This window comes from Mesoplodon bidens, assembly GCF_964165515.1.
Source record: "Mesoplodon bidens genome assembly, contig: HAP1_SCAFFOLD_239, whole genome shotgun sequence".
Classification (NCBI taxonomy): Eukaryota; Metazoa; Chordata; class Mammalia; order Artiodactyla; family Ziphiidae; genus Mesoplodon; species Mesoplodon bidens.
The window spans coordinates 637,335-651,091 of NW_027672414.1; positions in this window are offsets into that span (position 1 = coordinate 637,335).

The following is a 13,757-nucleotide window of genomic DNA, read 5'->3' on the forward strand; positions in this document are numbered from 1 at the left end:
CGTTTTTTTTAACCAAAAAAGAAAGAAAGAAATAGAAGCAGAACACTAATGTGCGTAAAATATGCCTTTTGAAACGGTCGTTTTGAAATATGGACGTCCTTTGAATTTTTTGGTCGATATGTGACCCCAGGATGTTTTTTCAGGGCAGGTGTCATTTACAGGCCGGCAATGATTTTGAATATCAACTGACCATTAGCGCTGGGATTAAAGCTGCTGTTGTGTGAAACGGCCACAAGGTGGCAGCAGTTCTCCCTTACCGAATCTGGTTACTAGGGCAACAGAGCCTCAATGGAAGTCGTGTTCTAGATTGGGATTTAGAATGGAATGTGCCAGGAGAAAGCCCCTCAAGTTTGTCTCACTACTTCTTGTTCGTGGTTTTAATTTAATTTTTTATTTTTTATTACAGCAAGTTTGATTACAATGTTTGGCTTGTTGTAGGTGTGGAAGATGTGGTTCTTTTACACATATACAGATGTCTGTTCTTCCTGGGATCCTTTCCCATGTACGTTATGACAGAATGTTGAGTAGTCTTCTCTTGGTATTCCGTAGGTCTTTGGTGATTATATATGTCACCTGTGTTTGTATATGTCTGTTAACCCCGATATCGTAATGAAACCAATCCTCACACCTTTCCATTGGTGAACCATAGGTGTTTTAATGAATCTGTGATTGCCCTTCTCCGTGGAAATATCTGCCCTGGTATCCATTTTTAGGTAACACCTATAAGTGATATGACACGATATGTGTCTTTCACTTTCTGACTTACTACAAGTCACGTGATTACCTCTAGACTCATCTACGGGGCTGCACATGGCATTGTGTCCTTTTTTTCCTTGACTTCTATTCTGCCTTAGCGAGGTCCATTTTCAACAATGTGATTCCCTGAGGGTTGTCGATTAGCTGACCTGGGCAGCCTTACCCTGCCGGCCGGCCCTCCCCAGGTGTGCCTGGTTGAGGTCAATATAAACAGCGCTCCAGGCAGCAATAGCCCCTGAAGCTGTGCCTGACTCCAGATTCTCTACCCCGTCAGCAGTCTCGGGGCTATGCTGGTGGGAGGGAGTGAGGGGCCATGGCTTTTTGGGTGGCCCGGTGTGAGTGGGGCTCTGCTGGCCTTTCTGCAGGAGTTGCCAGGCTGCCACCTATAAAGAAGAGGATGTGTCACCCATACCTTCGGCTGGAATTTCTCTCCGGACAGAGGTGAGGAATGAAAAAACCAGTGGGGGCTGGGACAGGAGGGGTATCTCAGGCAGGGCAATGGAAAACTTCTGGAAGAGCGCCCGGGGCCAGGACCATCCTGGCCTGCCTGCAGGCACCAAGTTGGCCTGTGGGCTGTCGCTTGTGTGGTTCCGTGGCCCTTCCTCTAGGCTTTCAAGCCCTTGTATATATTCAGGAGATTTACCTGGGAAGGGTGGGAAGAGTTCAGCAGCAGCTGGCCTGGGGCTCAGCTCACGTTTACTCACAGATGCCTCGGCACGGTCCCCCAGCTTTGCAATGAGGACGCTCCTTGTGTGGGGGTGGGTTGCTGGCTGTATGGGAGATGATTCCCCACCTCTGACCAATTTCAGAATTGTTTTCCGCTGGAGCAAGTGCCCTGATTGGGTTTTCTTCTGTATAACTGGTGGGTTCAGGTGTTTTTTTTCTTTTATGGTTCAAGTTAGATTTTATTCCTCTTTTATGTATTTATAGATATAAGCATGGAAATAATTCATTCATATAAATGCATCTGTGTGAAGGGAAGAACATTTTTCTGTTTTATTTTTAAATTTTATTTTTTAAAATTTTGAACTTTAAATTTATTTATTTTTTATACAGCAGGTTATTATTTGTTATGTATTTTATGCATATCCATGTATACAGTTCAATCCCAATCTCCAAATCGTCCCACCACCAAGACCCCATGGCATCCCACACTTGGTTTCCATACGTTTGTTCTCTACCTCTGTGTCTCTATTTCTTCCCTGCAAACCAGTTCATCTGTACCATTTTTAGGTTCCACATATATGCATTAATATACAATATTTGATTTCCTCTTTCTGACTTACTTCATTCTGTATGACAGTCTCTAGATCCATCGATGTCTCTACAAATGACCCAGTTTCATTCCTTTATATGGCTGAGTAATATTCCATTTTATATATGTACCACATCTTTATCCATTCGTCTGTCTGTGGGCATTTCGGTTGCTTCCATTACCTGGCTATTGTAAATAGTGCTGCAATGAACATTGTGGTGAATGTGCCTTTTTGATTTATGGTTTTCTCTGGGTATATGCCCAGAAGTGGGATTGCTGGATCAGAGGGTAATTCTATTTCTAGCTTTTTTAAGGAAACTCCTTACTGTTCTCCATAGTGACTGTATCAATTTACATTCCCACCAATAGTGGAAGAGGGCTCCTTTTGTCCACACCCTCCCCAGAATTTGTTGTTTCTTGATTTTCTCATGAGGCCAATTCTAACAGGTGTGAGGTGATACCTCATTGTACTTTTGATTTGCATTCCTCTAATAATTAGTGCTCTTGAGCAGCTTTTCATGTGCGTCTTGGCCATCTCTGTGTCTTCTTTGAAGAAACGTCTCTTAAATCTTCTGCCCATTTTTGTATTGGGTTGTTTGTTTTTCTAATATTAAGCTGCATGAGCTGTTTATATATATTGGAGATTAAACCTTTGTCCATTGATTCGTTTGCAAAGATTTTCTCCCATTCTGAGGGATGCCTTTTTCCATTCCCGTTTTTTTAACCAAAAAAGAAAGAAAAAGAAGCAGAACACTAATGTGCGTAAAATATGCCTTTTGAAACGGTCGTTTTGAAATATGGACGTCCTTTGAATTTTTTGGTCGATATGTGACCCCAGATTTGTTTTCATTGCAGGTGTCATTTTCAGGCTGGCAATGATTTTGAATATCAACTGACCATTAGCGCTGGGATTAAAGCTGCTGTTGTGTGAAACGGCCACAAGGTGGCAGCAGTTCTCCCTTACCGAATCTGGTTACTAGAGCAACAGAGCGTCAATGGAAGTCGTGTTCTAGATTGGAATTTAGAATGGAATGTGCCAGGAGAAAGCCCCTCAAGTTGGTCTCACTACTTCTTGTTCGTGTTTTTAATTTAATTTTTTATTTTTTATTACAGCAAGTTTGATTACAATGTTTGCCTTGTTGTAGGTGTGGAAGATGTGGTTCTTTTACACATATACAGATGTCTGTTCTTCCTGGGATCCTTTTCCCATGTACGTTATGACAGGATGTTGAGTAGTCTTCTCTTGGTATTCCGTAGGTCTTTGGTGATTATATATGTCCCCTGTGTTTGTATATGTCTGTTAACACCGATATCGTAATGAGACCAATCCTCACAACTTTCCATTGGTGAACCATAAGTTTTTTAATGAATCTGTGATTGCCCTTCTCCGTGGTAATATCTGCCCTAGTATCCATTTTTAGGTAACACCTATAAGTGATATGACACGATATGTGTCTTTCACTTTCTGACTTACTACAAGTCACGTGATTACCTCCAGACTCATCTATGGGGCTGCAAATGGGATTGTGTGCTTTTTTTCCTTGACTTCTATTCTGCCTTAGCGAGGTCCATTTTCAACAATGTGATTCCCTGAGGGTTGTGGATTAGCTGACCTGGGCAGCCTTACCCTGCCGGCCGGCCCTCCCCAGGTGTGCCTGGTTGAGGTCAATATAAACAGTGCTCCAGGGAGCAATAGCCCCTGAAGCTGTGCCTGACTCCAGATTCTCTGCCCCATCAGCAGTCTCGGGGCTGTGCTGGTGGGAGGGAGTGAGGGGCCATGGCTTTGTGGGTGGCCCGGTGTGAGTGGGGCTCTGCTGGCCTTTCTGCAGGAGTTGCCAGGCTGCCACCTATAAAGAAGAGGATGTGTCACCCATACCTTCCGCTGGAATTTCTCTCCGGACAGAGGTGAGGAAGGAAAAACCTAGTGGGGGCCGGGACAGGAGGGGTATCTCAGGCAGGGCAATGGAAAACTTCTGGAAGAGCGCCCGGGGCCAGGACCATCCTGGCTGGCCTGCAGGCACCAAGTTGGCCTGTGGGCTGTCGCTTGTGTGGTTCCGTGGCCCTTCCTCTAGGCTTTTAAGCCCTTGTACATATTCAGGTGTTTTACCTGGGAAGGGTGGGAACAGTTCAGGAGCAGCTGGCCTGGGGCTCAGCTCACGTTTACTCACAGATGCCTCGGCACGGTCCCCCAGCTTTGCAATGAGGACGCTCCTTGTGTGGGGGGTGGGTTGCTGGCTGTATGGGAGATGATTCTCCACCTCTGACCAATTTCAGAATTGTTTTCCGCTGGAGCAAGAGCCCTGATTGGGTTTTCCTCTGTATAACTGGTGGGTTCAGGTTTTTTTTGTCTTTTATGGTTCAAGTTTGATTTTATTCCTCTTTTATGTATTTATAGATATAAGAATGGAAATAATTCATTCATATAAATGCATCTGTGTGAAGGGAAGAACTTTTTTCTGTTTTATTTTTAAATTTCATTTTTTAAAATTTTGAACTTTAATTTTATTTATTTTTTATACAGCAGGTTATTATTGGTTATGTATTTTATGCATATACATGTATACAGTTCAATCCCAATCTCCAAATCATCCCACCACCACCACCCCACGGCTTCCCACACTTGGTGTCCATACGTTTGTTCTCTACCTCTGTGTCTCTATTTCTTCCCAGCAAACCAGTTCATCTGTACCGTTTTTTAGGTTCCACATATATGCATTAATATACAATATTTGTTTTCCTCTTTCTGACTTACTTCATTCTGTATGACAGTCTCTAGATCCATCGATGTCTCTACAAATGACCCAGTTCTTTCCTTTTTATGGCTGAGTAATATTCCATTTTATATATGTACCACATCTTTATCCATTCGTCTGTCTGTGGGCATTTCGGTTGCTTCCATTACCTGGCTAATATAAATAGTGCTGCAATGAACATTGTGGTGAATGTGCCTTTTTGATTTATGGTTTTCTCTGGGTATATGCCCAGAAGTGGGATTGCTGGATCAGAGGGTAATTCTATTTCTAGCATTTTTAAGGAAACTCCTTACTGTTCCCCATAGTGACTGTATCAATTTACATTCCCACCAATATTGGAAGAGGGCTCCTTTTGTCCACACCCTCCCCAGAATTTGTTGTTTGTAGATTTTCTGATGATGCCGATTCTAACAGGTGTGAGGTGATACCTCATTGTACTTTTGATTTCTATTCCTCTAATAAGTAGTGCCCTTGAGCAGCTTTTCATGTGCGTCTTGGCCATCTCTGTGTCTTCTTTGAAGAAACGTCTCTTTAGATCTTCTGCCCATTTTTGTATTGGGTTGTTTGTTTTTCTAATATTAAGCTGCATGAGCTGTTTATATATATTGGAGATTAAACCTTTGTCCATTGATTCGTTTGCAACGATTTTCTCCCATTCTGAGGGATGCCTTTTTCCATTCCCGTTTTTTTAACCAGAAAAGAAAGAAAGAAATAGAAGCAGAACACTAATGTGCGTAAAATATGCTTTTTGAAACGGTCGTTTTGAAATATGGACATCCTTTGAATTTTTTGGTCGATATGTGACCCCGGATTTGTTTTCAGTGCAGGTGTCATTTACAAGCCGGCTATGATTTTGAATATCAACTGACCATTAGCGCTGGGATTAAATCTGCTGTTGTGTGAAACGGCCACAAGGTGGCAGCAGTTCTCCCTTACCAAATCTGGTTACGAGGGCAACAGAGCCTCAATGGAAGTCGTGTTCTAGATTGGAATTTAGAATGGAATGTGCCAGGAGAAAGCCCCTCAAGTTTGTCTCACTACTTCTTGTTCGTGTTTTTAATTTAATTTTTTATTTTTTATTACAGCAAGTTTGATTACATTGTTTGGCTTGTTGTAGGTGTGGAAGATGTGGTTCTTTTACACATATACAGATGTCTGTTCTTCCTGGGATCCTTTTCCCATGTACGTTATGACAGGATGTTGAGTAGTCTTCTCTTGGTATTCCGTAGGTCTTTGGTGATTATATATGTCCCCTGTGTTTGTATATGTCTGTTAACCCCGATATCGTAATGAGACCAATCCTCACAACTTTCCATTGGTGAACCATAAGTTTTTTAATGAATCTGTGATTGCCCTTCTCCGTGGAAATATCTGCCCTGGTATCCATTTTTAGGTAACACCTATAAGTGATATGACACGATATGTGTCTTTCACTTTCTGACTTACTACAAGTCACGTGATTACCTCCAGACTCATCTATGGTGCTGCAAATGGGATTGTGTGCTTTTTTTCCTTGACTTCTATTCTGCCTTAGGGAGGTCCATTTTCAACAATGTGATTCCCTGAGGGTTGTGGATTAGCTGACCTGGGCAGCCTTACCCTGCCGGCCGGCCCTCCACAGTTGTGCCTGGTTGAGGTCAATATAAACAGTGCTCCAGGGAGCAATAGCCCCTGAAGCTGTGCCTGACTCCAGATTCTCTGCCCCATCAGCAGTCTCGGGGCTGTGCTGGTGGGAGGGAGTGAGGGGCCATGGCTTTGTGGGTGGCCCGGTGTGAGTGGGGCTCTGCTGGCCTTTCTGCAGGAGTTGCCACGCTGCCACCTATAAAGAAGAGGTTGTGTCACCCATACCTTCCGCTGGAATTTCTCTCCGGACAGAGGTGAGGAAGGAAAAAACCAGTGGGGGCCGGGACAGGAGGGGTATCTCAGGCAGGGCAATGGAAAACTTCTGGAAGAGGGCCCGGGGCCAGGACCATCCTGGCTGGCCTGCAGGCACCAAGTTGGCCTGTGGGCTGTCGCTTGTGTGGTTCCGTGGCCCTTCCTCTAGGCTTTCAAGCCCTTGTACATATTCAGGTGTTTTACCTGGGAAGGGTGGGAACAGTTCAGCAGCAGCTGGCCTGGGGCTCAGCTCACGTTTACTCACAGATGCCTCGGCACGATCCCCCAGCTTTGCAATGAGGACGCTCCTTGTGTGGGGGGTGGGTTGCTGGCTGTATGGGAGATGATTCCCCACCTCTGACCAATTTCAGAATTGTTTTCCGCTGGAGCAAGAGCCCTGATTGGGTTTTCCTCTGTATAACTGGTGGGTTCAGGTTTTTTTTGTCTTTTATGGTTCAAGTTAGATTTTATTCCTCTTTTATGTATTTATAGATATAAGCATGGAAATAATTCATTCATATAAATGCATCTGTGTGAAGGGAAGAACTTTTTTCTGTTTTATTTTTAAATTTCATTTTTTTAAATTTTGAACTTTAATTTTATTTATTTTCTATACAGCAGGTTATTATTGGTTATGTATTTTATGCATATACATGTATACAGTTCAATCCCAATCTCCAAATCATCCCACCACCACCACCCCACGGCTTCCCACACTTGGTGTCCATACGTTTGTTCTCTACCTCTGTGTCTCTATTTCTTCCCAGCAAACCAGTTCATCTGTACCGTTTTTTAGGTTCCACATATATGCATTAATATACAATATTTGTTTTCCTCTTTCTGACTTACTTCATTCTGTATGACAGTCTCTAGATCCATCGATGTCTCTACAAATGACCCAGTTCTTTCCTTTTTATGGCTGAGTAATATTCCATTTTATATATGTACCACATCTTTATCCATTCGTCTGTCTGTGGGCATTTCGGTTGCTTCCATTACCTGGCTAATATAAATAGTGCTGCAATGAACATTGTGGTGAATGTGCCTTTTTGATTTATGGTTTTCTCTGGGTATATGCCCAGAAGTGGGATTGCTGGATCAGAGGGTAATTCTATTTCTAGCCTTTTTAAGGAAACTCCTTACTGTTCCCCATAGTGACTGTATCAATTTACATTCCCACCAATATTGGAAGAGGGCTCCTTTTGTCCACACCCTCCCCAGAATTTGTTGTTTGTAGATTTTCTGATGATGCCGATTCTAACAGGTGTGAGGTGATACCTCATTGTACTTTTGATTTGCATTCCTCTAATAAGTAGTGCCCTTGAGCAGCTTTTCATGTGCGTCTTGGCCATCTCTGTGTCTTCTTTGAAGAAACGTCTCTTTAGATCTTCTGCCCATTTTTGTATTGGGTTGTTTGTTTTTCTAATATTAAGCTGCATGAGCTGTTTATATATATTGGAGATTAAACCTTTGTCCATTGATTCGTTTGCAACGATTTTCTCCCATTCTGAGGGATGCCTTTTTCCATTCCCGTTTTTTTAACCAGAAAAGAAAGAAAGAAATAGAAGCAGAACACTAATGTGCGTAAAATATGCTTTTTGAAACGGTCGTTTTGAAATATGGACATCCTTTGAATTTTTTGGTCGATATGTGACCCCGGATTTGTTTTCAGTGCAGGTGTCATTTACAAGCCGGCTATGATTTTGAATATCAACTGACCATTAGCGCTGGGATTAAATCTGCTGTTGTGTGAAACGGCCACAAGGTGGCAGCAGTTCTCCCTTACCAAATCTGGTTACGAGGGCAACAGAGCCTCAATGGAAGTCGTGTTCTAGATTGGAATTTAGAATGGAATGTGCCAGGAGAAAGCCCCTCAAGTTTGTCTCACTACTTCTTGTTCGTGTTTTTAATTTAATTTTTTATTTTTTATTACAGCAAGTTTGATTACATTGTTTGGCTTGTTGTAGGTGTGGAAGATGTGGTTCTTTTACACATATACAGATGTCTGTTCTTCCTGGGATCCTTTTCCCATGTACGTTATGACAGGATGTTGAGTAGTCTTCTCTTGGTATTCCGTAGGTCTTTGGTGATTATATATGTCCCCTGTGTTTGTATATGTCTGTTAACCCCGATATCGTAATGAGACCAATCCTCACAACTTTCCATTGGTGAACCATAAGTTTTTTAATGAATCTGTGATTGCCCTTCTCCGTGGAAATATCTGCCCTGGTATCCATTTTTAGGTAACACCTATAAGTGATATGACACGATATGTGTCTTTCACTTTCTGACTTACTACAAGTCACGTGATTACCTCCAGACTCATCTATGGTGCTGCAAATGGGATTGTGTGCTTTTTTTCCTTGACTTCTATTCTGCCTTAGGGAGGTCCATTTTCAACAATGTGATTCCCTGAGGGTTGTGGATTAGCTGACCTGGGCAGCCTTACCCTGCCGGCCGGCCCTCCACAGTTGTGCCTGGTTGAGGTCAATATAAACAGTGCTCCAGGGAGCAATAGCCCCTGAAGCTGTGCCTGACTCCAGATTCTCTGCCCCATCAGCAGTCTCGGGGCTGTGCTGGTGGGAGGGAGTGAGGGGCCATGGCTTTGTGGGTGGCCCGGTGTGAGTGGGGCTCTGCTGGCCTTTCTGCAGGAGTTGCCACGCTGCCACCTATAAAGAAGAGGTTGTGTCACCCATACCTTCCGCTGGAATTTCTCTCCGGACAGAGGTGAGGAAGGAAAAAACCAGTGGGGGCCAGGACAGGAGGGGTATCTCAGGCAGGGCAATGGAAAACTTCTGGAAGAGGGCCCGGGGCCAGGACCATCCTGGCTGGCCTGCAGGCACCAAGTTGGCCTGTGGGCTGTCGCTTGTGTGGTTCCGTGGCCCTTCCTCTAGGCTTTCAAGCCCTTGTACATATTCAGGTGTTTTACCTGGGAAGGGTGGGAACAGTTCAGCAGCAGCTGGCCTGGGGCTCAGCTCACGTTTACTCACAGATGCCTCGGCACGATCCCCCAGCTTTGCAATGAGGACGCTCCTTGTGTGGGGGGTGGGTTGCTGGCTGTATGGGAGATGATTCCCCACCTCTGACCAATTTCAGAATTGTTTTCCGCTGGAGCAAGAGCCCTGATTGGGTTTTCCTCTGTATAACTGGTGGGTTCAGGTTTTTTTTGTCTTTTATGGTTCAAGTTAGATTTTATTCCTCTTTTATGTATTTATAGATATAAGCATGGAAATAATTCATTCATATAAATGCATCTGTGTGAAGGGAAGAACTTTTTTCTGTTTTATTTTTAAATTTCATTTTTTTAAATTTTGAACTTTAATTTTATTTATTTTCTATACAGCAGGTTATTATTGGTTATGTATTTTATGCATATACATGTATACAGTTCAATCCCAATCTCCAAATCATCCCACCACCACCACCCCACGGCTTCCCACACTTGGTGTCCATACGTTTGTTCTCTACCTCTGTGTCTCTATTTCTTCCCAGCAAACCAGTTCATCTGTACCGTTTTTTAGGTTCCACATATATGCATTAATATACAATATTTGTTTTCCTCTTTCTGACTTACTTCATTCTGTATGACAGTCTCTAGATCCATCGATGTCTCTACAAATGACCCAGTTCTTTCCTTTTTATGGCTGAGTAATATTCCATTTTATATATGTACCACATCTTTATCCATTCGTCTGTCTGTGGGCATTTCGGTTGCTTCCATTACCTGGCTAATATAAATAGTGCTGCAATGAACATTGTGGTGAATGTGCCTTTTTGATTTATGGTTTTCTCTGGGTATATGCCCAGAAGTGGGATTGCTGGATCAGAGGGTAATTCTATTTCTAGCCTTTTTAAGGAAACTCCTTACTGTTCCCCATAGTGACTGTATCAATTTACATTCCCACCAATATTGGAAGAGGGCTCCTTTTGTCCACACCCTCCCCAGAATTTGTTGTTTGTAGATTTTCTGATGATGCCGATTCTAACAGGTGTGAGGTGATACCTCATTGTACTTTTGATTTGCATTCCTCTAATAAGTAGTGCCCTTGAGCAGCTTTTCATGTGCGTCTTGGCCATCTCTGTGTCTTCTTTGAAGAAACGTCTCTTTAGATCTTCTGCCCATTTTTGTATTGGGTTGTTTGTTTTTCTAATATTAAGCTGCATGAGCTGTTTATATATATTGGAGATTAAACCTTTGTCCATTGATTCGTTTGCAACGATTTTCTCCCATTCTGAGGGATGCCTTTTTCCATTCCCGTTTTTTTAACCAGAAAAGAAAGAAAGAAATAGAAGCAGAACACTAATGTGCGTAAAATATGCTTTTTGAAACGGTCGTTTTGAAATATGGACATCCTTTGAATTTTTTGGTCGATATGTGACCCCGGATTTGTTTTCAGTGCAGGTGTCATTTACAAGCCGGCTATGATTTTGAATATCAACTGACCATTAGCGCTGGGATTAAATCTGCTGTTGTGTGAAACGGCCACAAGGTGGCAGCAGTTCTCCCTTACCAAATCTGGTTACGAGGGCAACAGAGCCTCAATGGAAGTCGTGTTCTAGATTGGAATTTAGAATGGAATGTGCCAGGAGAAAGCCCCTCAAGTTTGTCTCACTACTTCTTGTTCGTGTTTTTAATTTAATTTTTTATTTTTTATTACAGCAAGTTTGATTACATTGTTTGGCTTGTTGTAGGTGTGGAAGATGTGGTTCTTTTACACATATACAGATGTCTGTTCTTCCTGGGATCCTTTTCCCATGTACGTTATGACAGGATGTTGAGTAGTCTTCTCTTGGTATTCCGTAGGTCTTTGGTGATTATATATGTCCCCTGTGTTTGTATATGTCTGTTAACCCCGATATCGTAATGAGACCAATCCTCACAACTTTCCATTGGTGAACCATAAGTTTTTTAATGAATCTGTGATTGCCCTTCTCCGTGGAAATATCTGCCCTGGTATCCATTTTTAGGTAACACCTATAAGTGATATGACACGATATGTGTCTTTCACTTTCTGACTTACTACAAGTCACGTGATTACCTCCAGACTCATCTATGGTGCTGCAAATGGGATTGTGTGCTTTTTTTCCTTGACTTCTATTCTGCCTTAGGGAGGTCCATTTTCAACAATGTGATTCCCTGAGGGTTGTGGATTAGCTGACCTGGGCAGCCTTACCCTGCCGGCCGGCCCTCCACAGTTGTGCCTGGTTGAGGTCAATATAAACAGTGCTCCAGGGAGCAATAGCCCCTGAAGCTGTGCCTGACTCCAGATTCTCTGCCCCATCAGCAGTCTCGGGGCTGTGCTGGTGGGAGGGAGTGAGGGGCCATGGCTTTGTGGGTGGCCCGGTGTGAGTGGGGCTCTGCTGGCCTTTCTGCAGGAGTTGCCACGCTGCCACCTATAAAGAAGAGGTTGTGTCACCCATACCTTCCGCTGGAATTTCTCTCCGGACAGAGGTGAGGAAGGAAAAAACCAGTGGGGGCCAGGACAGGAGGGGTATCTCAGGCAGGGCAATGGAAAACTTCTGGAAGAGGGCCCGGGGCCAGGACCATCCTGGCTGGCCTGCAGGCACCAAGTTGGCCTGTGGGCTGTCGCTTGTGTGGTTCCGTGGCCCTTCCTCTAGGCTTTCAAGCCCTTGTACATATTCAGGTGTTTTACCTGGGAAGGGTGGGAACAGTTCAGCAGCAGCTGGCCTGGGGCTCAGCTCACGTTTACTCACAGATGCCTCGGCACGATCCCCCAGCTTTGCAATGAGGACGCTCCTTGTGTGGGGGGTGGGTTGCTGGCTGTATGGGAGATGATTCCCCACCTCTGACCAATTTCAGAATTGTTTTCCGCTGGAGCAAGAGCCCTGATTGGGTTTTCCTCTGTATAACTGGTGGGTTCAGGTTTTTTTTGTCTTTTATGGTTCAAGTTAGATTTTATTCCTCTTTTATGTATTTATAGATATAAGCATGGAAATAATTCATTCATATAAATGCATCTGTGTGAAGGGAAGAACTTTTTTCTGTTTTATTTTTAAATTTCATTTTTTTAAATTTTGAACTTTAATTTTATTTATTTTCTATACAGCAGGTTATTATTGGTTATGTATTTTATGCATATACATGTATACAGTTCAATCCCAATCTCCAAATCATCCCACCACCACCACCCCACGGCTTCCCACACTTGGTGTCCATACGTTTGTTCTCTACCTCTGTGTCTCTATTTCTTCCCAGCAAACCAGTTCATCTGTACCGTTTTTTAGGTTCCACATATATGCATTAATATACAATATTTGTTTTCCTCTTTCTGACTTACTTCATTCTGTATGACAGTCTCTAGATCCATCGATGTCTCTACAAATGACCCAGTTCTTTCCTTTTTATGGCTGAGTAATATTCCATTTTATATATGTACCACATCTTTATCCATTCGTCTGTCTGTGGGCATTTCGGTTGCTTCCAAAACCTGGCTAATATAAATAGTGCTGCAATGAACATTGTGGTGAATGTGCCTTTTTGATTTATGGTTTTCTCTGGGTATATGCCCAGAAGTGGGATTGCTGGATCAGAGGGTAATTCTATTTCTAGCCTTTTTAAGGAAACTCCTTACTGTTCCCCATAGTGACTGTATCAATTTACATTCCCACCAATATTGGAAGAGGGCTCCTTTTGTCCACACCCTCCCCAGAATTTGTTGTTTGTAGATTTTCTGATGATGCCGATTCTAACAGGTGTGAGGTGATACCTCATTGTACTTTTGATTTGCATTCCTCTAATAAGTAGTGCCCTTGAGCAGCTTTTCATGTGCGTCTTGGCCATCTCTGTGTCTTCTTTGAAGAAACGTCTCTTTAGATCTTCTGCCCATTTTTGTATTGGGTTGTTTGTTTTTCTAATATTAAGCTGCATGAGCTGTTTATATATATTGGAGATTAAACCTTTGTCCATTGATTCGTTTGCAACGATTTTCTCCCATTCTGAGGGATGCCTTTTTCCATTCCCGTTTTTTTAACCAGAAAAGAAAGAAAGAAATAGAAGCAGAACACTAATGTGCGTAAAATATGCTTTTTGAAACGGTCGTTTTGAAATATGGACATCCTTTGAATTTTTTGGTCGATATGTGACCCCGGATTTGTTT